General features: G+C 40.9%; 1 protein-coding gene across 1 annotated transcript in view; it reads left to right on the top strand.

Annotated features, from left to right (window-relative positions):
• LOC136874895 (beta-1-syntrophin) overlaps window positions 1-26,427 on the top strand; it is a 317,046-nt gene that overhangs the window by 272,550 nt on the left and 18,069 nt on the right. The window lies entirely within an intron of this gene.

Genomic DNA, 26,427 nt, shown 5'->3' with positions numbered 1-26,427 from the left:
GGTCCAAATGGCGTCGTTGTGCCATTATGTTGTCACGGTCACCACGAGGCTACACTCCGCACACTATAACAGGGCAAACACGACTGAGGGAATATGGGGCGCAGGCACTGGCTGTGTTTACCTTGCGGTTACGCCTCTAGTCAAAGCAGGGAACACTCCTTTCCTATACAGAGCGAACACTAAGGTTCGTAGGTGCATTTGTCGTGTGGTTCGCAGTATATTTCTGTTCGCCCTGCTTACTCGTAACTTATGCTTAACTTTTGGACACCAGCATCGTGATAGACTCCTAGTAGTTGCAAACGTTTTACGAGTAGGTTGGTGTCTTTACAATATCTTACATCTGTGTAAGGTGACAGAGACTTGTTGTTAACCTTGCGTTTACATGCAGACACTTGATGTGCAGGAAACGATAGAACTTGTTTTGAAGTAGTACGTGCTTGTGCGATGGCGTTTGTAGGTAAAAACTGAACATGGTTTGAGGGCAAAGGTGCGTAGAAATCATCATCATCTTCTTCTTCTTCTTATTCATTATTATGATTATTATTATCATCATCTTGCTTCCCTTCTTCTTCTGCTTCTAAATCATCATCCTTGCGTTCTTCTTGATACGTTTCCACGGCGACAGAACGTGTAGTAGGCTTAGGGAATGAAGTAAAATTAAAAAGCTTTGATGGTACAGAAACGTTGAGATCTTCTTTATCATCATCATCATCATCATCATCATCATCATCATCATCATCATCATCATTATCATCCTGCTTCTCTTTATTTTGAGATGTGTGAATAGTAACGGAACTTGTAGGAGGCGTAGAGGAAGAATTAAAAAAAAAGAACATTCGCAAAATTGTACTTTTTAAAAATAAATCAGTATCTGCATGAATACGTTTGAGCTCTTTAAATGTGTTTCTTGATGAAACTACAGTACACGCGTTCGCATGAAGTTGCCCCTTGTAAGGGTTTTTGAATTGTCTTCTACAGTGTTTGGATTGAAATAGTCTTACATGACATCTCATGGCGTCTCTTGTTATAGCTCCGCGGAGACGTTTTTCCACACTCTTTGCAACTATAGATAGGAATCGGTTGTTGCATGATAGAGGAATTTGTAATATCACAATTCGCACATTACTCAAAAGATGAATCACTCTCTGAGGGCTCCTTTTTTTGGACTGCAGACTATCATGCTAAGTAAATGATTGTGCATTAAAAGCTTGCATTTATTTCAAACACCCGGCCTTCGAGCATGTTAAATCAGTTTTTCTGCTGAGATGTGCACACATTCAGGACACCGTTTTATAATATATTTCGTATAATCACGTTAGTAGCTGTTCTATCGAAAAATACGACCTACCAAATGCTGTAGAAAATTACATTTCTAATCATTTTGTCTGCACATGTTTTCCGTACAGGATATAATAATAGAGATAATAATAAATTTAGGCTTTTGCTGCCTTGCGAGAATTTTTTTGAACAGAATGTAGTTTTCACGCTAGAGCGACAGCCTTCCAAGTGCCAAAATTGTTAACTTCTAAACAATTGCAGCTACACCCTATATCAAGGTGTCGTCCAAGGTTAGAAACGGCGTTAACCTAAGTCACCGAAATTAGCGTGAGACCCGTAGGTTAAGCTTGTACTCTCAGGTTTCGAACTAGGATCTGAACGATTAACGCCTTTATGCTGCGGTCGAACCCGAGGATCGGAGCTAATGGCACCAACCGTTACATTACGGGGATGGACATTCTTTTGTAGAATAGAAGTAAATAAAAAATATTGAGAAAGTGCATATTGGTAACCGTATAACCTAGCGGCTCAGACCGTCCGATCTAAGTACATTACTTTACAAAATTTGTTATATTTTCGTATTTGGTAACGTAGAACACTAAAAACTAAAGAGTTCCCTTGCCCAAGTAGAAACTAAAAAATATTAATAAAACCAATGCTCTGGTTGTGAATAAGGATAACAGAGAAACTAATGCTAATATAATGACAGAAAACAAACATCGAAACTTTAAACGGGTGTGATGAGAAGTGATAATAGGCCTAATTGACATAATAAAAAAGAGGAAAATCAAATTTGTAGGTCATATGATATTGAGGCATAACGAGTTTTTGAAACAAATTCTAGAATGAAAGATTCTGGGACGTAAGGGGAAAGAAGGACGGTGGAAGAAATACTGGAAGAATTTAGAATCTGGAAGTTATGCAGTGTTGGAAAGGGCAGAAGAAAACAGAACCGTTTTTTTGCAGTACCCCGTGCGATTTGATTGATTTAGAGCCATAGTGATATGTATTAAGAATTGAATATCCCGTCACCGTCTAGGGTCAAGTCGAGCCTCAAGTTCCGATGGACCAGTTCAGGTTGTAATTTTAAATAATTAGCTTATATTCACTATAACAAAATGTATGTCAGACAATATTTACCTGTGCTAATGGCATAAAACAATGGCAGATTTTGGTTTTCCGTCACTACATCTCTTCCTTGACCACCTGTGCTATTACTCTTGCTTACGTATGATAATATAAATCGAAAGTTTGTAAAGAGGGCAATGGATGGTGGCGGTAGTGGTCATTGTTTTAAGAAGAAGTACGACTAGGCAACCATCCTCAATGAGGGCAATGGAAATACTGAGTATAGGATAAGTACTGCAACACAATTTTGAGGGATGATGCAGGCCTATTACATATAGTTGTTCAAAAGAAAATAAACTCACATTGAGAAACGATGCGTTGTAGAATTAACGTTCTTTGCTTTGAAAGAGGCGTATGAAATGCATTCTTTCCATATTTGACATTTCAAATGATTTGTAATGTTTCATTGCTATTTTCAGCAGAGCACACACACGCTAGCCATTGTATTGTACAAAGCTGATCACCTGTTGACAGAAACGAGACTGATGGTGCCCTCGCAACGTAGGTTAATAGCAAACCTCTGTTTGTATTACTGATAGACCTCAGAACTACAGTATATTCGTGTTAACAAGTATGTTGTGTCACTTCAGGAGACCAGTGGAGCTCTGTGCCTCTTCTCTGCTGTGATGCATGATGCATTGTGAAATGCATTTGGAAATTATTTTTAAAACGAAAGAACTGAAACTTTGCTTTTATCGGCAAGGTTAAATATGGATTTTCAATTTTTACTATCACCCCGTGAAATTCGGTATAGCGTTGTTTTCATACACTGCTTACAATCTTACAATAAGAAAAGTTCAATCAGACAACTTCAGGGTTTTGAGCTGACGAAAGGATCTTTCGTTGTATTTCCGTTTAAGAATGGCCTCAAGAATGATATTTTCATTTGGGTTACAATGTAGATAAATATCAAAATGTCTTACTTTCAAGTTTGTTAGATTACAAGTTACAGAACTTGTGAACGTATTGTGTACAGTTGTAGGTCGATCAAGTATGTTAATTTTAACGTGGAATGCGTCTTTCTCGGAGGATCTACTTGGCCAAAAGCGACACTCGAACGTTATCAACAGCCGTGCAGCACGTGCGTGTTCTCTGTAGTGGTCATAGTCACCATAAAACATTATTAAGTGTAACTTCTGAGTGTGAAGAGTAAGCATATTAATAACGGGCTGATACAGTAAAATCTGCCTTTAGCGGAACCTATTGAACCGGAAACCTGTCCATATCGGAAAATTTTCCTGGTCCCGTGACTTATGTTTTAATAGTCATGTAAGTTTACCGGTTTTTAGCGGAACCTATCTGACGCGGAATCGGAAATACATTTTGGTACTATAACGGAAAGTATGTAAATTTCCTTACTAACCCTTGTCAGTACATGTGTATTCCGAATGGATCTAAGATGGCCGAGGTGACATTCGGGCAGGAAATGCCTTTCCATGTGCTCGATGCTGTAAAATGGATCGCAGAAGTAGTTAAACGAGTGTCGCCAAATAGGGTATGTCTTTGCTTTTAGAAAACCAAGATTGTCCGACACCCTGACGAAGGAACCATAGTAAACGGAAGTACTGGTGTGCTACAACGAACTATCGAACCGTGTAATTATGGCAATGCCAGTGCAGAAGATTACGTGGCCTTTGATCTAGAAGTCGAGATGGAGGGGGCGTTAGAAAACATCGAAGAGTTCGTCACCATCACATCCAAGAAAAGAAAACAGACATAAGGCAATAATGATGAGAACGAAGACGATGAAAAATATGGTTTATGTAACGTAAAGTCCTACCGACATACCCTATCAGCTATAAAGGACATTCGAATTACGCAAAATTGTTCGACATTATTTGCCATACTCGCATTCTAATTGAGAATTGTGCTACCAGGGATAGTTATGTCCAGCGTACAATTTTGAATTACTGGAAGAAGTAAATTACAGTACTGTACAGTATTACTATTGGTGTTACTTCTATAAAACATGCAATATGTAACAAATATTTGTTGAATCCAAAAAGAAGTCGTGGGAAAACTTTGGTAATAACCTGGAAAGGCTAGGTCAAGCAGCACGGAAACCTTTCTGGACAGTAATAAAGAATCTCAGGAAGGGAGGGAAAAAGGAAATGAACAGTGTGTTGAGTAATTCAGGTGAACTCATAATAGATCCCAGGGAATCACTGGAGAGGTGGAGGGAATATTTTGAACATCTTCTGAACGTAAGAGGAAATCTTCCTGGTGGTGTTGCGAACAGCCAAGCTCATGGGGAGGAGGAAAACGTTGGTGAAATTACGGCTGAGGAAGTGGAAAAGATGGTAAATAAACTCCAATGTCATAAAGCAGCAGGAATAGATGGAATTACATCTGAAATGGTGAAGTATAGTGGGAAGGCAGGGATGAAATGGCTTCATAGAGTAGTAAGATTAGCATGGAGTGTTGGTAGGGTACCTTCAGATTGGCCAAAAGCAGTAATTGCACCTATCTATAAGCAAGGGAACAGGAAGGATTGCAATAACTATCGAGGTATATCATTGATTAGTGTACCAGGCAAAGTATTCACTAGCATCTTGGAAGGGAGGGTGCGATCAATCGTTGAGAGGAAGTTGGATGAAAACCAGTGTGGTTTCAGACCATAGAGGGGCTGTCAGGATCAGATTTTCAGTATGCGCCAGGTAATTGAAAAATGCCATGAGAGGAATAGGTGGTTGTGTTTATGTTTCGTAGATCTAGAGAAGGCATATGGCAGGGTACCGAGGGAAAAGATGTTCGCCATACTGGGGGACTACGGAATTAAAGGTAGATTATACAAATCAATCAAAGGCATTTATGTTGACATTTGGGCTTCAGTGAGAATTGATGGTAGAATGAGTTCTTGGTTCAGGGTACTTACAGCTATTAGGCAAGGCTGTAATATTTCACCTTTGCTGTTCGTAGTTTACATGGGTCATCTGCTGAAAGGTATAAAATGGCAGGGAGGGATTCAGTTAGGTGGAAATGCAGTAAGCAGTCTGGCCTATGCTGACGACTTGGTCTTAATGGCAGATTGTGCCGAAAGCCTGCAGTCTAATATCTTGGAACTTGAAAATAGGTGCAATGAGTATGGCATGAAAATTAGCCTTTCGAAGACTAAATTGATGTCAGTGGGTAAGAAATTCAACAGAATTGAATGTCCGATTGGTGATACAAAACTAGAACATGACGATAATTTCAAGTATTTAGGTTGTATGTTTTCCCAGGATGGTAATTTAGTAAGTGAGATTGAATCAAGGTGTCGTAAAGCTAATGCAGTGAGCTCGCAGTTGCGATCAACAGTATTCTGTAAGAAGGAAGGTAGCTCCCAGACGAAACTATCTTTACATCGGTCTGTTTTCAGATCAATTTTGCTTTACGAAAGCGAAAGCTGGGTGGACTCGGGATATCTTATTCATAAGTTAGAGTTAACATACATGAAAGAAGCGAGAATGTTTTCTGGTACAAACAGGTGGGAACAATGGCAGGAGGGTACTCGGAATGAGGAGATAACGTTAGGAGTGAACTCGATGGATGAAGCTGTACGCATAAACCGGCTTCGGTGGTGGGGTCATGCGCGGCGAATGGAGGAGGATAGGTTACCTAGGAGAATAATGGACTCTGTTATGGAGGGTAAGAGAAGTAGAGGTAGACCAAGACGACGATGGTTAGACTCAGTTTCTAACGATTTAAAGTTAAGAGGTATAGAACTAAATGAGGCCACAACGTTAGTTGCAAATAGAGGATTGTGGCGACGTTTAGTACATTCACAGAGGCTTGCAGACTGAACGCTGAAAGGCATAACAGTCTATAATTATAATGTATGTATGTATGCAATATGTATGTACTATAATACTGTGCATTGTGAGAAGGTTCTAAGCAAGAACAAATTTGTGTTGGTGCTGATGAACTAGTGTATAGAAATGTGTGATTAGTTTCGTTATTGTATCTACAAGAGCACAAAATTAATTCCATCTACTGGTGGATAATCTAACGGAGGTTTGTACATATGATTATTATTTTATTTTTAACCTCGTTTATGAAACGAAAACCTGCATACAGCGGGAAAAGTACCCGGTCCCTTGGGTTTCCGCTCAGGGCAGGTTTTACTGTCACTAACCTCTGTTTGCACCTTTCGTTGACGTGAATATTTGAAGCACAACCTTCGCACGCTCTGATGTCGAGTCTGAATTAGTAGGACCGACCAAGAACCGGCCAAATACCCAGCCGAACATTAAAACTTCGAGAACTGTCTTGTCCAATTGGAAACTGGAAACCAAAGCTCTTGTTGTGAGTAAGGATAATAGTGAAACTAATGCAATTATGAGAGGAACCTAAAAAGTAGAACAGTTGGAGAAGTTTTGTTATTTGGGAATCATAAGTACTGATGATAAAAATGCATCAGTGAAATCATGAGAAGGATAGCAAGAGTCAGAGAAAGGTTTCAACATTAAATATATTATAATATTAGCTGTCAGACAATTAGAAAAGCGGAAAAGAATTGCCTAAGTTCAATGAATATCTATATATTAATGACTGCTATTTACAAAATATCAATTATTTAAAAATTAGAGCATGTATTGTATTTGAACTGAATATTTAAGGTGTACCAGGTGTATGCATTAGTTTTTGCCAGTTTTTGTGGTAAATAAAACACGTAATATTCAAGGAAATTTCATTTTTTATTTATTCAAAATATCGGCCATTGGTTTCTACACACATCCCCTATCTTTCGCGTAAGTTATGAATACAATGCCCGAAAAACCTGCCTGTCTTTTGCTGCAAACCATTCGTCGAGCCATTTTCCAACTTCCTCGAAATTGCAGAAGTGCTGCTCTGCGAGCGCGTGCCCACATTGATGGGAAGAGGTGATAAGTCAGATGGCGCCAGGTCGGGGCAGTACGGCGGGTCCGGAAGGATGTCCCATTCAAGGTGTTTTTCACTGGTTTTGCTGTGTGAGATGGCGCATTGTCGTGTAACAAAATCACTTTACCATATCTTCTGGCTCATTCCGGTCGTCTTTCGATCAATGCGTGCTTTACATTATTCGTTTGTTGGCAATAGCGTTGTGAATTAACGGTTTCGCCGGGCTTGCTCGTCTTCGCTCTTTTGTGGTCTACCAGAGCGGGCACTGTCTTTCACGTTGAAATCACCACGTTTAAATGGCCGAAACCATGCCTCACATGTTGTAATCGTTGGAGCGTGTTTACCATATGTTTCTGCCAGCAAACGATGACTTTCCACAGCATTTTTCTGTTGATTAAATAAGAAAAGCAAGGCGTGCCGCAAATTTTCTTTTGCAGATACAAACGTCGACGTAATCACATAACGATACAACCCAGACGCTATTGTTTGACGGACTCAACTTGTGTGTGTTGGTAGGTTAATATCAGACGAACAAACTGACGTATGTGTCAAGTTCATACTCTGTGTACTGTTCGCTGGCGCTATCTCTTAGTGAAACCGGAAAAGACTTATACATACACCTGATATCTATATAAAACTTCAGCTCAATTGGTACAGTAGTTCACGCATGATTGAACGAGAAATAAAGAGACGCCACCTCGCTTAATATATTGTTGCACGATTTTTTTAAATCATTTCGCAAATATTTCTTTTATGTCAATATCTTGAAACAAAACATAGCAGAATATGCAGAATATACGCGTCCGATTCGTTTAGTTCCACACCTATTGTAGTTAATTCATTAAAATTTCAGACTAACCATCGGCAACCTGGTCCCTCTCTAGTAGAAAGCTCATCCTCCATTCACCTCACATGACTCTACCACCGAAGCCGGTTGATACGTACAGCTTCATCCAGTGGCGTGTCGTGGACAAAGGGTAGTTGAATGTTCACACTAGCTGAAAACAGACAGAAAGGTAAACAATAGAGTAACTTATTATTTAATATGTAATTATGTATCATTTAATTAAAAAGCTCACCGACACACAATCCCAAGAACATAATAATCCTCCTATTTATACAGTTATAACGCAACTTTCAAATCACGAACACAGGCTGGCACATGTGAACTCCAATAGTAAAGCGGAGCGGTACTAGATCATAAATGTTAGGGACGTGTTCATGCTGTCTCTGCTACCAACTTAAGATCAAGTCCCTGAAAAGAATCGCACAAGTGCTGAACTAACAGTTTCCGTTTCATTGAATTTGTTTACATTCATATTGTACAGTAGGCTATTTAGTAAAATCAGGTAGCATATTTTCTTTTTAACTGGGCGAGTTAGCCGTGCGGTTAAGGCCGCGCAGCTGTGAGCTTGCATTCGGGAGGTAGTGGGTTCGAACCCCACTGTCGGCAGCCCTGAAGATGGTTTTCCGTGGTTTCCCATTTCACACCAGGAAAATGCTGGGGCTGTACCATAATTAAGGCCACGGCCGCTTCCTTCCCACTCCTAGGCCTTCCCTATGCCATCGTCGCCATAAGACCTGTCTGTGTCGGTGCGACGTAAAGCAAGTAGCAAAAAAATTATTCTTTTTAAATTATATAATTCATTAACAATAGTGCCAGTGCAATATTTGGCGGAGAAATGTAATGATTGGGAACAGTACCCGGCATTATATGCATTGCCAACCTTTTATAATCTTAACCAGTGGGGGTTAAACAAAATTACCTTATATTCAAGTATAGTAAAAATAAACGCAGTTGTTGAAGGTGTGGTATAACAGCAAGTAACGTGGCATTTCCTACAACGAATTATTTAAAATCTCCCAAAATCCGCTTCAGCTACAAGTATGTGCTCATAGTTTTGCACATACTTGGAGTCCCAGTTAATTTGAATACATACATGGTGCTTTATTAAAAGAGTGCAAGATTTAAATAGGAAAGAGGGAATGCTCTCGACCCGACTGAATATTTTGAGATTTAAAACCTGGTGTTGAGAAGCTAGTTTGTCTATGTATAAGAGTGAAATTACGTTTGTTTGCCTTCCAAAACTTCTTAATTGCTGGGCGGAGTTTCGTGACATTTTATACAAATCTTCTCAGAGTGATCTATCACATGACTTGCTATGTTGTGTTTAAAAATATAAAACTAAAATTGTAATATTTGAGAAATATTACGTTGTAACTTACTCTAAGACCAGGTGCCATGTTACATGAGGACAGCAATGACACAAGTTTATTGGTGTGAAGGCAAAGGCTGACATATTGATAATTTGGGCCGATGACTTTAGATGTTAGGCTCCTTTAAACAACAAGCATCATCAACAAACAACAGTCTGTGGTATAGCTTACTCCCAGACCATGAACCATGGTTACGTGAGCACAAAAGGTTGTAAACTGAATATTTACACTGTATCCATAAACATATTTTTTTTCTCAAAACCCCAATCACAGTTCTATATGAAGGTGTCGAAGCCAGGTCTTCTATCTTGCCTCTAAACGCACAGACAAGGCATTCATATGCAGTATGATCCACCTATAGAATATGGCAGTTAAATTAATGTAGCGTTCCTGTTAATTATTTCTATAGTGTATCCGGGAGATAGTAGGTTCGAATCCCACTATCGGCAGCCCTGAAGATGGTTTTCCGTGGTTTCCCGTTTTCACTCCAGGCAAATGCTGGGGCTGTACTTCAATTAAGGCCACGGCCGATTCCCTCCAACTCCTAGGCCTTTCCTATCCCATCGCCATAAGACCTATCTGTGTCGGTGCGACGTAAAGCCCGTAGCAAATATATATATATTTCTATTGGTTCTGTTCTAGCCACCACCATGTTTTAGATGATATGATAGTAACTTTCTGATTCTAGGTTCAACCATTAATTCAAGACTAGGGTATATTCAGCCTCGGAAACATAAAGAGAGTAGGGGTGGGTTAATGTTCCACTTTCGACCACCCTCGAAGCAGTTTTGTGTATTTTCCCATTTCTATCGCTAGTGAATGCCGGGATGACATTTTACATATGGAATCAGGGTCGTTTCATTTACTTAGGAGTCCCAGTTAATTTGAATACATACATGGTGCTTTATTAAAAGAGTGTAATATTTAAATAGGAAAGAGGGAATGCTCTCGACCCGACTGAATATTTTGAGATTTAAAACCTGGTGTTGAGAAACTAGTTTGTCTATCACTAATACTATTTTCTGGATTATTTACATGCAGGTTTTACATTATTTACAGTTATTACCGTACAACACCTTATCACTGGTAAGCTTGAGTTAACGTACACAGTCCGGCTCAATGGATAAATGGTTAGCGTGCTGTCCTTTGGTCACAGGGATCCCGGGTTCGATTCCCGGCAGGGTCGGGAATTTGAATCATAATTGGTTAATTCCGTTGGCACGGGGGCTGAGTGTATGTCGTCTTTATAACCATTTCATCCTCATCACGACGCGCAGGTTAATTACGGGCGTCAAATAAAAGGGACCTGCATCTGGCGAGCCGAATATGTCCTCGGGAAACTCCCGGCACCAAAAGTCATACACCATTTCATTTCAAGGTAAACATTTTAATCTCACTAAGTTGCTCAAAATGTTTGCATCGGTGCAAGTATGACATCGGCGTACGGGATTTTGCTGCACCATTTCAGATATCCCTGGTGTGTTTAAAATCACTTCACATGCGACTACAATTCTGGCTATTAATTCCTTGTCCATGTCCACTAGGGTCCTTAAATAACGTAAATTGCATCCGGAAGAAAGTGGGTTCCAACACCATTGTCGGCAGCCCTGAAAAGGGTTTTCCGTGGTTTCCCATTTTCACACCAGGCAAATGTACGTTAATTAAGGCCACGGGCGCTTCCTTCCCACTCCTAGCCCTTTCCTATCTCATCGTCGCCTTCAGACCTGCTTGTGTCGGTGCGACGTAAAGCAAAAATCTAAAAAAAAAAGAAAAAAAGGAAAAATCAATATCTTATTCGTCCTGACATTTTCCAAATTTAATGGGACCACCACTGGCTAGGGGTATGGATATGGTTCCAGATATATGCTCGAATGCTCTTCTTGACGCCAACTCTCAGTGGAGGGTAGTGTAGGAATGTATTCACTATTGTGTGTTTCCGTGGTGGTTAGTAGTGTGGTGTGTTGTACGGAAATAAGGTGAAGTGTGTTTGGAGGAACTCAAACACCCAGTCCCCGAGCCAGAAGAATTAGTCATACGCAGTTAAAATCCTCGGCCGGCCCCGCGGTGTGGTGGTAGCGTGCCTTCCTCTTACCCGGAGGCCTTGGGTTTGATTCCCGGTCAGGACAGGGATATTTACCTTCATCTGAGGGCTGGTTCGAGGTCCACTCAGCCTACGTGATTACAATTGAGGAGCTATCTGACGGTGAGATGGCGGTCCCGATCTAGAAAGCCAAGAATAACGGCCGAGAGGATCCGTCGTGCCTACCACACGACACCTCGTAATCTGCAGGCCTTGGGGATGAGCAGTGGTCGCTTGGTAGGCCATGGCCCTTCGGGACTGTTGCGCGATCGGTTTGGTTTGGTTAGTTAAAATCTTCTACCCAGCCGGCAATCGGACCCGGGGCTCTCTGAACCGAAGACCAGTAAGCTACCATTCAGCCCAAGAGCTGAAGAAAAACTAAATCTAAATACATTTGAAATTCAGCTGTAAATAATCCGGAAAATAGTAATAGAGACAGACACATCTCCTTTACGAGAGACGCTAGTATCTCAAAATATTCAGTAAATCTCCTGTTTCATGTTTAATTTTTGTATGCTTGTGCTGAAAATATCTGTATTCACAGACTAATAGACACACATTACCGGACTGGCATCGCAGGAATGTTGACTACAATGTCCCAAGCCGCTTACTTGAAGCAGCAGTAACATGGCTTTCACTCTCTTCCTTTCGTCATGTACGGGTAACGACTCCTTCGTCATTTTTAAAGCTTCACAGGATGTGGTCTCCAGGTTAGTGGAGAGATAATTGAGGATTAACGTTACACTATCAACATGTATGTAGCCCTTTGTCCAGCTAGCCGACTACACGGAGAAGTGTAAGTACGTTACATACGCTCGAGCGAATCTCTTCTCGCTTCGCCAACTTGTGAGTGCTCGAGCCCATCTTCGTCCACACCGCCGACCTCAGAAAATGTTAAGTTAATTTTCAGCTGAGAGACACCTACAAGTTGAAAATACATTAAACACAGACCTATTATCAGAATATGTGTTAAGGGCTTATTCAAGTATTGTAGTCGGCCGGCTGACAGGAATTGCGTCCATCCAGTGACGATCGTGAACGATCACGAATGGAATCTGGAACCGAGTATGGACTCCTCTTATTCAAGTATTGTAGTCGGCCGGCTGACAGGAATTGCGTCCATCCAGTGACGATCGTGAACGATCATGAATGGAATCTGGAACCGAGTATGGACTCCTCTTATTCAAGTATTGTAGTCGGCCGGCTGACAGGAATTGCGTCCATCCAGTGACGATCGTGAACGATCATGAATGGAATCTGGAACCGAGTATGGACTCCTCTTATTCAAGTATTGTAGTCGGCCGGCTGACAGGAATTGCGTCCATCCAGTGACGATCGTGGACGATCATGAATGGCATCTGGAACCGAATAGGGACCCCTCTTGTCGAGTATGCATTGTGCCTAAGTGGGACAGATGTTGAGTCTCGAACGTTTTGTAAATATGCATAGGTCTACTTATTCAAAACAATTGAGTAAGAAAAATATAACATTAAATTAATGTCGTGTGAAAACTTTATGAAAAAATTAATTCTTAAAAATAATTTAATATAATTGTTCCACCTAGTTAATACATAAAATCGACCTTTAACAATTAAAAAAAATGTATGACAAACCTTTATAATAAATTCTTTTTAAGTATTATTTTTTGCATATTGGTGATGTCAGTACGGAGCCAACTACGAAATTCCTAAGCTGTAATTGTGTGAAACCTTGTCAAATTCCACAGAGCTATTCTTATATACACTTGAACAATTATCCTAACTTCTGTATCCTTTGCTGCATGTAGGTGGTGAGTTCATGAAAATCCCGCCGTTGCTGATATACTCACCTACTTCTCTCTTCTGAGGGGTGTATCGTCCGCCGCATCGTGACAGGGTACAAAGGGTTCCCAACCAGCTCTGATCTACTGAATGAAATAGACTTACTTCTGTTTTAAATACAATTTATTACCATTAAGGTCAAGAAAAAGAGAATACACAGTTAAAGTAAGTGAATATCGATCTTCAGAGCATAAATTTTAAATTACGTGTGATAACAGGAATGACATACAAAATTTTACTTAACTCATGACTTGTGAGTCACTAACAACTCTTTAAAACATAATCTCACAAAGACTTTAATCCACGCGGCTGTAAGCTTGCATCCGGGAGATAGTAGGTTCGAATCCCACTATCGGCAGCCCTGAAGATGGTTTTCCGTGGTTTCCCATTTTCACACCAGGCAAATGCTGGGGCTGTACCTTAATTAAGGCCACGGTCGCTTCCTTCCAACTCCTAGGCCTTTCCTATCCCATCGTCGCCATAAGACCTATCTGTGTCGGTGCGACGTAAAGCTCATAGCAACTTTAATCCAGTTCTTCACTTATGACCATACTCAAGATTCCATATGAATTTAATCAAAACCTTAATTTGGATTCTACTCCCTGTGGGTGGGGGACGCAGACGAAGAATACACCCACGGTATCCCCTGCCTGTCGTAAGAGGCGACTAAAAGGGGCGACCAAGGGATGATTATATTAGAACCATGAAACTCCTTGTGATTAGTACCACCACGCGGGGAATACCATGGGTCGCATTTATTTGAGCGTAGTACCACTATGTTAGGTACGAAATAGGTTTGTGATTAGTTGCAGACGAGAGCGCGATGGCTTTTACAGTACCTGTGATTAGTAGCACTATATGAGCGACACCATGGAATGACGCAACCCATGGTTCTAGCTTGCCTATGATTAGTACCCACTATATGAGGAACACCACGGGATAGTACGAGTCCCTGTGGTTAGTACACTGAGGTGATGAACACCATAGGTTTGCGTTGCCTGTCAATGGCGCCGCAATGTGCGAAACACAGTAAGTCTGTAATACATGTGCGAATTTCTTTACCTGTGAGTAGTACCATAATGTGTGGAATACCGCGAGTGTACGCTACTCTTGATTAGTACCGCAACATGACAAATACCATGGTTCTACTTTTCTAGCGGTAAGTATTATTATGAGGGGCCGATGACTTGGATTCTGGACTCTTTTCGACTACAAGCAACATCGATTCAGTATCGTTCTATAGAAGCAGTCCCTTGGTCAGTAATACTATTGTTTTACGCTCGCTTCTGTGCATGTGAGGGGAAGCATTGTGGGTGGGTTCCACTGATCGTTTTAAATTCATATCTATCCATCCATTCATTCTTCGTCCTCACGTTTTGAAATGTGGTCCGTGGAGGATTTTGGGTTTTTAATTTGTCAATTCATTTCGTCTCATTTCGTAGCATTAGAGGCTGATGACCTAGATGTTAGGCCCCTTTAAACAACAAGCATCAATCATCATCAGTCAATTTGGATTCTGCAGGAACCCTTACAACGAAATGTTACATTTTGTATCAGTGCTCATGGAACACTGCAAAACTTCAGGACCATTCGTCGTGTTTTAACAATACAAATAATTTGTCATTCGCTACTAACTGAACAGATTTGCTCTGTGAAACTTATTATAATTTACTAATTAAAGTTTTATTTTACCAATTAAATATTTATTTATCACTATTAAGGAACCAAATATCTGAAATCTCAGAATCTCAAACTCAATCTGAATTGAACCAATTTTTTTTTTTTTTTTTGCTATTGGCTTTACGTCGCACCGACACAGATATGTCTTATGGCGACGATGGGAAAGGAAAGGGCTAGGACTGGGAAGGAAGCAGCCGTGGCCTTAATTAAGGTACAGCCCCAGCATTTGCCTGGTGTGAAAATGGGAAACCACGGAAAACCATCATCAGGGCTGCCGACAGTGGGGTACGAACCCACTATCTCCCGAATACTGGATACTGGCCGCACTTAAGTGACTGCAGCTATTGCGCTCGGTAACCAAATAATAAACAAAACTGCCTACCAGTCTGTTCAGCGACATTGACTGCTGTTAAAGCGCTGTTGATTTGACCGTTGCCTATATTTAAGGAACTTTAAGCTAGCTGTTATTTTGTGACTAATCTATAAAATCCCGAACAGATAAAATCATCACATGTGAATATCTACACTTCAAGAATCTCGTCACATCAGCGCTATGGCAGATCACACTACACCTTAAAAGTACCCTGAATGAACAAAAAAAAAAAAAAAAAAAAGATGTCAATATAACATGCGTTACCTAAATCATGAAGCTATATATTCAAACTACTACTAGCGTTCAACGTTCCTTTTACGTATCAATTACTCCTAGTTAATAATAATAATAATAATAATACACTTAGACATGCAATGCTAGCTTCACGGTTTCCTGGCATCCATCTGATTTAATTTAATTGTAATAACCTCACAGCGCACCATAATGGCGATGTATTCATTTCACTAGGCATGTCTATATTGACCAAGGATTTTCATAATCAGTTAATCGTGATCAGATCCACCAAGAAGAAAATTGATAAATATGACTTGGCATTCCACGAATCGCATGAATATTGGAGACACTGTCTTACTAATAAACTTAAATATTCGCTCTATACTTAAATTGGGCACTCTCAACGCTGCTCCTATTTCCTGCTACTCCTACGAATTTACAACGTTATATTGTAGTTGAACAAAGCTTTACTCGTTCGACATTAATGCTTAATTAATTCTACAATGGCAGTCCATACACCATAAACAAAATCTGACTGAGAATTAACTTGATACGGACGCCGGACCACAATGCCGTGTTCCGAAAACGTCCCTAAAATATACCCTCAACATTAAACGTCACGTCTTAACTTCACATTATTCTCACAGTGAAATATACAGATCTGGAATCGATCCTATGACTAATTATCCTGGAAAGGATAATCCGTTGATACGTAGGGACAATATATTACATCGCAAATACTTCTCTAAATCTGTCAGACCATAATCTATTACTATCAACATCCCTGACTGTAAAATATCCTTAAGCTTCCTTCCATCGCCAGAAATTTACGTTAACACACGTAACGTCTGATACAATTTTTAATTCGAATAACTAATTATTATTAAGCAGGCAAAATTATTTCATTATCTTGGTTCTCGTTACACTTTATTTCGGGGAAAGTTTATAGTTATTGTTATCATTATCATTTGTATTATTATTGTCATCATCATCATCTCAGTGACTGAAGACATCTTTCAACACCGTTATTTCGGACAATATTAATAAAAACATGCATGAAAACAATGAAGCTGATAATTAAATCCACTTATTACCAGTTAATCACTAATTATTAAATCAACCCCATCATTAACTCTGTCTGAGTACGTTAAAATAAAAATGAAACGAACGGCAACTTTAACATGATCCGAAACCTGACAATTTCGCAAATAAAATACATGCAAATGACAGCTACTTTTAAATATATACTAACATTTAAATGTGCACAACGGTCACAACATGCACAACTCATTCGGTTAGCATTACTCCATATTTTAAGCTTGCCAGTGGCACTCCGCAGCTTGATTTAATCCATATTGGAAACTGGTGTCTTCATAGCAATCCACAAACTTTCTGTCGAACACTGTTCAAATATCCTGGTAATATAAAAGAAGATATACTTACCAAGCCTTCACTAACAACAACAGCAACAACAACAACAACAACAACAACACTGTTACACATTCACAATTAACACTTTAATGCACTCGTCTTTATTCGCGAGTCCATTCCGTAACTTCTACTACTGTTTTTGGAATAATTTCTGTCTGGCGCTATACGACAGGTCTTTGAACTGTTTCCCTTACTCTCGCGTTCTATGAGCGTCTGTTACAACCATAAACCTGCTAGTCTGTCCCCAAAGCAGGCCATACGGTGAACTGATGTCATCTCGTACAGCTGTTCTACCTCTCGTTTCATTCACACACGAATTTAGTAACTTCCCTCATGCGTATTTAAACGTTTCAAAGTCTTACTTTCACGAAATAAATACTGCCTTTAAGTGTCAAATGAACACATACCGAATATTCGTGTATTACTAATTGCACACAATGAATATTTCTGTTTACTGAAATAAATTCAACTGTCTACACTCAAGTTGTTTTAACGTACAAAGTAATACAAGCTTTGTCTTTGTGAAATTTCCGGAACCGACGGACGTGACTAGCTCCGTAACGACCTTCCGAATAAGACATTGAGTTCGGGCGGAAGCCTTATTTATGATAACAGCCGAAAGCCGATACTTCGTATTTGGGGTTCCCATCTATAGCCATGGGTATTACTCCGCAAACAATATCTCCACAGTCCTTGGGTTCACAAACCGTTTCACGACATTTTGCACCGTGTAAATATTTGAATTGCTTCTTATAATATTTTTCCACATTTATTTATCTCATTTTTATAATGCTCGTCCCTGGTACTATAGTGCTTGTTGTTTGAAGATGCTAGTTTAAAAGGGCCTAACATATAGGTCATCGGCCCTGGTAGTATAGTTTCTCGCGAGTTTGATTCCTCCAAGCCTTATAACCACGTTACGTGGTTGCAAATGTCGTATACAGAAGATAATGCGTACTGTACAGTAATTACCTAATTAGAGACAAAATTACGCTTTCAACTTATGGACAATTCTTGTCAATTTATTCCCATATACAACCGAATATTGTCTTTAATAATAATTGCAAGCGAAAGCTTACCGTAACCCGCAATACATTCTGTACTTAGCAGGTTGCTAAGCGACTAACACTTTCGTTAATATTCTGATATATTCTGACTAGCAAATGTACCTGTGCTTGGCTTCGCTATGGTTTTCTACATTGTATTCAGATATCGAAGTAAATTACTCTACACACAGTGAATGAGATGTTTTAAAATTGCATGTCTCTGAGCGTTATCCAAGAAACAACATGGGGAGTTCCCCATGCGTTGTTTCCTTTTTAAAGTGCGAGTTAACAGTCACTATCGATTTTTAAAGTATTATTTATAATGGCAGACACACACCTTCCACATCGCTATAAATTGACTTCAGTGAATATATATAGATCGACATACAAAAGTATTTGCATGTTTACGGTATTTCAGACCGTCATTTACAGATTAGCTGCTGTTAAGTGGTACATTATGTCGACGCACGGATTGCACCATAAGTCGCCTCTTTTAGGACCTAATGGTTGATTCTGTAACATTTCCTCGTATCTCCTCCATTTATGGGTTAGATTGAGTCAGAAACTTAGGAACTTTGAATGGGGAGAAATTTGGCTAAGGTTTCCACACACACTGCATTACTTTCCGGATACACATGTGACAGCTAGAAACATAGAATTTGGCTCACATATGGTTACTGGGAGAGCCAACGTTGATGCCGAATTTGATGATTTCGTCTTTAATATAAGTGTGTCAAACTATGAATTATACGTATAAAAACTACGAAATTTACGTACACTCGAGAAACACAGCCAAATCTAACGCAAAAGGGATAGGGATACGACAAAAAGTGATAGGACCAAAGTTGTAGATCACTCCAAATTGAACGTGGATTATGCCATCCGTTTTGTGATACGACTTACCGTTTAGCCACGAAATATATCGAAACGAAGGTCTTCGCCGTCGTTAAAATTGCATCCATATTTCGATATTTTCCGGGGGGTAAAAAGTGAAAACTTCAAACAACTTTAAATTTTTCCGTCGGTTACAGGCTAAAACCTATAATTTTGTCAAATTTCACTTTTCTAGGTCATCTGGCAGATTGTGCCGCCATCTTGATTTTGGAATAAAAATGAGGACTTTCAGGAAACTAAAGAGAAAATATATGCAGATGGTCATTATTACACCTGAAACGGATAACTGTACGATAATTTCGCCAAAAGAGTCAATGTACAGTACAGACACACGGTTGTTACGATTTTGTTTATATTGACAAGTATCATAATAAAAGCTTTTCAATCCCTATTTCACTTTTCAAGCCCCCTTAAGTGGACTTTCCGAAAACAAAAAAATATGTGTTCCTTTATTTTTAATGAAGATTCCAAATACGGTACTAATTTTCACGTCTGTAACATCTTCCGTTTTTGAGATATCTTCATACAAGGTGTACCGGGCGGTACACCTCCACTCCGCTAATTTAAAATGTGCGCCAGTTGAAACTCCTCTGCTGGAGGAAGTCTGAACTTTATCTACGCTATTAATTCTCTACTTTCTCAGAAGATGTCACCACGTGGAAAATTTTGAGTTTTTGAACTGTGTCATTTTTGATGTGGTTTTGTTTCGCTTGAAGTAAGCAGTGTGAACTTTCTCTTCTAGAGGACACTACTGAAGATCAGCAATAGTGCAACCTAGTGCGGAGTCAAAGAACTATTTTGTTGGAGAAATTTTTATTTCAAATGTTTGTTCTTTGCTAAATTTTTTTTAGTTATTGTTTAAGTTGGCTGTATACCCCTCTCTTTCCCCTTGTTTTGCATTTAACCAATCCTGAATTTCTTTGAGTTATTTCCGACCAATCCGATGTATCTTCCCCCAACTTGGATATGTTTCTGTACCCTAGCCAATAAAAAGTTTGTGGGAGGGTGTTTTCATTCCCCTAACGCCTAGAACCTTCCGCGAGAGGATATAAACTGCTGATTTTAGGGTCTCCGGGCCACTTCTGTTCCATCTTTCAGTGTATAAAGTACATAGCAGGAGGCGGGAAGCGCCTCTTTCCTCGGCAGCGGTCATCAATAAGGTAATGGCCGATTAATAAATTCTTTCTTTGCTAGCTCAGCAGTTTAACTCTCGGGGCGGGTGCGAAGCGTTCCTCCATGTAACCTTTTCCTAAAATGTAACGATCTTTTCTTCTATTCTCTTTTAAGCTACATACTGGGATAGAGAGTGCTAACCCTCTCGAGCTCCCACTCTTATTGTTTTGAGGTGAACTTATTTTTCTCAACCTATTCTTCGATAACGTAAAACAAATTGTTCTTTTCTTAAGTCACCTCTTTAGCATGGGATTAGCCCTTGTATTAACGGCCTAGTGCCAAGTAGGTCTTAATCAAAGTGTATTAGGAGTGCAAGCTCGCCTCCTCTCAAATTGTTATTTTAGAGGTCATTTAATTAACCTACTTTTCATTTAATAGACCTCAGTAGATTGGGTATTTTACCCCTGTGTTTATGTCCGTTGAGGACAACTTGAAGGTGGAGTTTGGTGTGGCCTGGGAGAGGCTTAAATTTTGAGAGCGAGTGGCTCTTTTGAAAATTGAGTGTTGTACGCTTCGTGGAGGCTTTTCAGTGTAATTTGGAGCAAGGGCTCCTAGGCATGAATGGGGTTTTCTGCCCCTCTGTTGAAACTTGTGTTTGGGGTAAAACTGAGCTGATTGCCCAAGCAGTGTAAAGTCAGGGCGCGAAGCCCAATTCCTGTAAATATTGTAACTACCCTTTTTGATTTGCTACTTTGTACCTGCCATGCTTGTTATTTCTTTGTTTTGAAAAGAAAATATAACCTTGTTAAATTTTAAATTAATTTTGCTTTCGTAGCTGGAGACCTATTCACACCCGCACCTTCTTTCACCTCTACCTACCACGGAAAACTCCGTAACAAGTGGTAGCAGAGCGTGGTTGAATGGGTCTCAATTTAGCCCCTTTTGACGGCTAAATATTGTTTGTTCCGAACTCTAACTATTTTCCCAGTTGCTGGAATTTTTTGAGTTTTTCAAAATTGTTCTGTCACCATGCCCGGCCCTCGCGATGTTCTCCATCTTAACTATTTGCGCAAGGAGGAGTTGATCTATGAATTGACTATTAGAAATGTACAATCTGGAGGCACGGTTGCAGTAGACACAAACAAGCTTAGAGAGTCCCTAGATTTGCCCATTTCCATCCCCAATTTGGGAGAGAAAGAAATTGACGACTCTCTTTCCACGATCACGGAGAATATTACTGGGCTAGCTTCTGTAGTTAGTTTTTTTGACGAAAATGATCCTTCTCCTAATCAAATTAAGCGTGTGCAAGCTAGGCTATATCATTTTTCGAATAGGGTTAACGATCTGTTGTCTCTAAAGTTGAATGACGTTCAGAAGAAGGAAGCTAGTACGCTGCTTGAAAATATGTCTGAATTATCTAGCAAGGTCACTCAATTGTTAACAGGGGAGGTTCCTCCCAAAAGCGATCTACCCACCACAGTGAATGCAGGTAGTGAGGAAGCGCCTCCCAAGGGAGAAGTGAATAGGATAACCGTTGCTGCTCAAACTATCCCTGCCCCATTGGACAACGAATCTGAACGTCGTGCATCATTGAGTAACATCCGTTCTGAATTAACTTCCTTGCCATTGAAACCTTTACCTACTATGTCACCCGGGTTTAGCAGCTTGCCTCATCCATTGGCAATGTTGCTCAGAGGTATCTCTAAGTTTTCCGTTAATACCACCAGTGATGTAATTTCTTTTTTAAGATTTCTAGTTGAATTTCAGGATCATGCCCTTGTGTTTTCTCTTTCTCCATGTCAAATTTTGCAAATTATCTATCCGTATGCTATTGGTATTCTCTCAGATAAAATCGTAAGAGCCATTGCCGAGCAATCATCTATTGAGGATTTCCATGCCCATTTGCTAGCTAACTTCATCCCGGCTAGGGCCAGGTCCTCCCTTATTCAGAAGTACTATTACCGTGTACAACGCTTGGATGAAAACTTGGCTGATTTCATTCAGGACATTAAGTTTTATACTAGGGTGTTTGCTCTTCATTTCCCTGAGGATCAGATTATACAAGCTATTGTGGAAGGGATTTCACCACCCTACAGGTCATATTTGTGTTTCGCGGCGTGCCCGCAAACTTTCTCTGAACTTGAAGCATTGGCCGTCTCAGCGGAAGGAGTTAGATACGCCGATTCTTTGCGTGTCGCGAAAGAACCCCCGCCTTCCTTTAGTAATACTCGGCCTCCACCTCGCCGACCAGTCAATCCCCGTAAATGTTATGCTTGCGGGTCGCCTGACCATCTGCGCAACAAGTGTCCACTGATCAAGTCAAGTGGGACAAGGAATGGAGCCGGGTCATCACAAGGCTGTTTTAAATGTGGGGCTTTCTCACATATCGCCAAGAATTGTCCCAATTCGAATAGCACCCCCTCCTGCTCAACTTCTGGTGCAAATTCCACCTATGCCAATAATAAAAAGTGACTAGTGGCTTCGGCTGAGTCGACTAATCCATCTTCCCGAGACTCAGCCCCGGGTAAACAGGTTGTAACTTCAGGGAACGAGCAATTTTCAAATTCATCTTTTGAAGGTCCCAAAGGGTGTCTTAGGATTGCGGCGGATTTCCCCGCACCGGTCCCCTTTCTCAAAATTGAGTTAAATAACGAGCCTATAACAGCTCTCTTAGATTCAGGTAGTGTTTGTTCTATTATTTCGGCTGATTGGTATTCAAAATTGAAATCTGTTTGTAAGCTTCCTAACTATTGTTTGTCGGCGATCCAATACGTTTCGGCTAATTCCTCTCCATTAGAAATTCTCGGTTCCTTATATGTCAAAATTCGTATTTTTCAATTCACATGGAAAGTTAAATTGTTTGTGGCCAAGCATTTGTCTTGCCCCATTATATTGGGAGCGGACTTTATTTCTCACACTGGTCTTGTGCTCGATCTTCAGAATAGGTCTTGCACTTTCAAATTTGCCTCTAATTGTAATATCCCTCTATTAAAGTGTAATTCTGCATCATGTTCTTCTATTTCGCCTACCCAGGATGAGATGTTGTTAGACCTTAGACATCTACCTGAGGAGCAGGCTGATAGTATTCGCAAATTGTGTCAGTCGTTTCCCGAGGTGTTCTCTGATACTCTTGGTGTTACTGACCTTATTGAATACAAAATTGAGGTCACGGATTCGATTCCTGTCCGTTTTCCACCTTATAGGCTATCTCCACCTAAAATGAAGGCTCTAAAAGAAATCATCGATCAGATGTTGAAGGACGGTATTATTAGGCCCTCTAAGTCAGCGTATTCTTCGCCTATTTTTTTAGTCCCGAAACCCCAAGGAGGCTTCAGGCCTGTCATTGATTACAGGGCTCTCAATCGGAAGGTGGTGTTACAATCTGTGCCCCTTCCCGACCTTCATTCTTGTTTTTCATGGTTTCGTAAGGTCAAGTTCTTTACTATCTTGGACTTGAATCAGGCCTATAATCAAATTCCCCTGGCCGAAGAGTCTAAACATCTTACAGCGTTTGCCACGGACTGGAATTTATATGAATACAACCGCGTGCCTTTCGGGCTCCCCACGGGAGCAGCTGTACTCACTAGGCTACTAGATAGGGTCTTCTCCGACATCAAATTTGAGTACTTATATCACTACTTGGATGATGTCGTCGTATTTTCAGAGACTTTTGAAGAACATCTAGATCATCTGCGAGAAGTTCTCGATCGCCTTCGTAAGGCTGGGTTAACTGTTAAGTTGTCCAAGGTTGCCTTCGCTAAGCCCTCTATGTCTTTCCTAGGGCATATTGTGTCACCGGATGGTGTAGCAGTCGATCATTCTAGAACACAGGCCATCCGTGATTTTAAACCTCCCAAGGACATTAAAGGTATCGCCAGGTTCATTGGTATGGTGAATTTCTTCAGGAAGTTTATTCATAACTTCGCTAATAGAGCGGCGCCCTTAAACCTTCTTCGTAGGAAAGGCATCAAATTCGAGTGGGGACCTTCTCAACAAGCCGCTTTTGAAGACCTTAAATTAGCACTTTGTAATGCCCCTGTACTTGCTATGCCTGATTTCTCGAAGAAATTCATTGTCCAAACCGACGCATCGTCGTCAGCGGTAGCTGCAGTCCTTCTTCAAGAGACTGAACTAGGGAGGCGCCCCATCGCCTATGCGTCTAAGACATTGTCGGCTCAAGAAGCCAAGTATTCCATCTATGAGCTCGAAGGTTTGGCAGTCTTATTCGCCTTAGAGAAGTTCCGTCTCTATCTGGAACATGTCAAATTCGACCTGGAGACAGATAATCAAGCCCTAAGCTGGGTCTTAGGTAGGCCGCGTCGTACTGGTCGTATAGCCCGTTGGGCCATCCGTATTTCTGCCTTCCAGTTTGATGTTAGACATATCAGAGGTACCGAAAATATTGTCGCTGATGGACTCAGCCGTATGTTTTCAAACGACGTCGAGACCCAAGAACCGGTCGACAGTTCATCACCTCCCGAGTCCATACTATCTGATGTTAATGCCATCTTAACGGATGCCCCCATGCTCTTTAGGGATATCGAGAAATACCAACGTGAAGATCCGACGCTGGCTCCGATAATGGAAACCCTTTCTTCTGGGGAACATGTTGTCCCTTATGTTCTGAGGAATGGTGTTCTATGTTGCCCTTCGAGGCATGATAAGATGATAAAAGTTGTGTTTCCAGCGGTTCTTGTACCTATGATCTTCAAGTATTATCATGAGACCCCATTAGGAGGGCATCTTGGTATCTTTAAAACTCGTGAAAAGATTCGTGAAATGTTCATCTGGAAAGGTATGGACGGTGAAATCCGTGAACTAGTAAAGGCTTGTAAATCTTGTTTGCTCAGTAAACCCACCATGTCCACCAAGGTAGGCCTTTTGTCTTCGCATCAAGCATCGCGCCCCATGGAACGCCTGTATATTGATTATGTAGGACCCTTCCCCCAGTCGAAGGGAAATGCCAACAAATTCATCTTTGTATGTGTAGATGGTTTTACCAGATTTTCCTGGTTATTTCCGACTAAGCTGGCTACCGCTCAGTCTACCATTACTTGCTTAAATTCTATTTTTGCTTCTTTTGGTCCGTGCCAATATATTGTATCTGATAATGCTAAGGCTTTTATATCTAATTTATTTCGTAAATTCTGTTTTGACTTATCCATCTCTCATGTAACTATTTCTGCTTATTACCCTCAACCATCTCTGGCTGAACGGGTTAATCGTAATCTCAGGTCCGCACTTATTGCCTATCATCATGAAGATCATTCCAGGTGGGACACGTCCCTGCATTGGTTAGCTTTTGCTTTGAATTCGGCGGTTCATGAATCTCATAAGTTCACTCCAGCTTCCTTGATGTTCAAGTTTGTGCCCAACACGCCGCTCTCTAACCTTTGGTCTCTGAGTGACATTCTACCCGAGACAATAGATCCGGATAATATTAAAGATCTTTGGAAGAAGGCTAAAGCCAATCTTAAGGTATCTCATGAAAAGGTTAGGGAAAAGTATGATCGTGGACGAAGACCCACCACTTTGAAGGTAGGTGACCAGGTGATGGTCAAGAATTTTGTTCCCGCGGGCAAGCTTGCCCCCAGATTTCATGGGCCATGCATCATTCTCGATTTTCTTACTCCGGTTACATTGTTAGTAAGCAATCCAGCCACCGAGAGGATATTTAGGGTTCACCTGTCCCAGGTGAAACCGGTGTAAATTTTGTTTCAACTTGCTTCATATAATTTGATAGGAATATGAAGGTTATATTTTTTTTTGTGAGTTCCACTCTTAAGGCTTTCTGCTCCTTCTGTTATATTTCTCTATATTTAAGCATTTCTTGTAAACCTCCCCCGATTTGTTAAACTGCCATCCTGTCCTTGCCACGGCCATTACCACGCTCCCGTCTCCTGCTCCACTACACACAGTGGCTGGCTTAGATGAAATGCCATGGATATCTGCACGCCGCTGGCCCCTCAATCTCTCTACATGCCTGTGCCCTCCAAAGAAACATGATGGTCCAACACAATTCTGCCGCCTAGCTTTAATGTTTCAGTGCCCCCGCAGCCGCGCGGCGCTGTGCCGCGGCTGGGTTCGAGGACGGGCCCCCTCGGCCCCAGCGAGGACGACATGTGCACGGCGAGCCGGAGCTCTCCTCCCGGCCAAGGCTGATGTGCGGCGCACGACCTGCTACTTGCCCGCAGCCTGTATATGTTCTCCGCGGGCGCGGCGTGTTTCAACACCTCTGCTCCCCTCATAGTGCGGGCGAGCGGTATCTCAGGG

This window comes from Anabrus simplex, chromosome 1 (genome assembly GCF_040414725.1).
Source record: "Anabrus simplex isolate iqAnaSimp1 chromosome 1, ASM4041472v1, whole genome shotgun sequence".
Lineage (NCBI taxonomy): Eukaryota > Metazoa > Arthropoda > Insecta > Orthoptera > Tettigoniidae > Anabrus > Anabrus simplex.
This window is presented reverse-complemented; position numbering and strand designations above follow the sequence as displayed.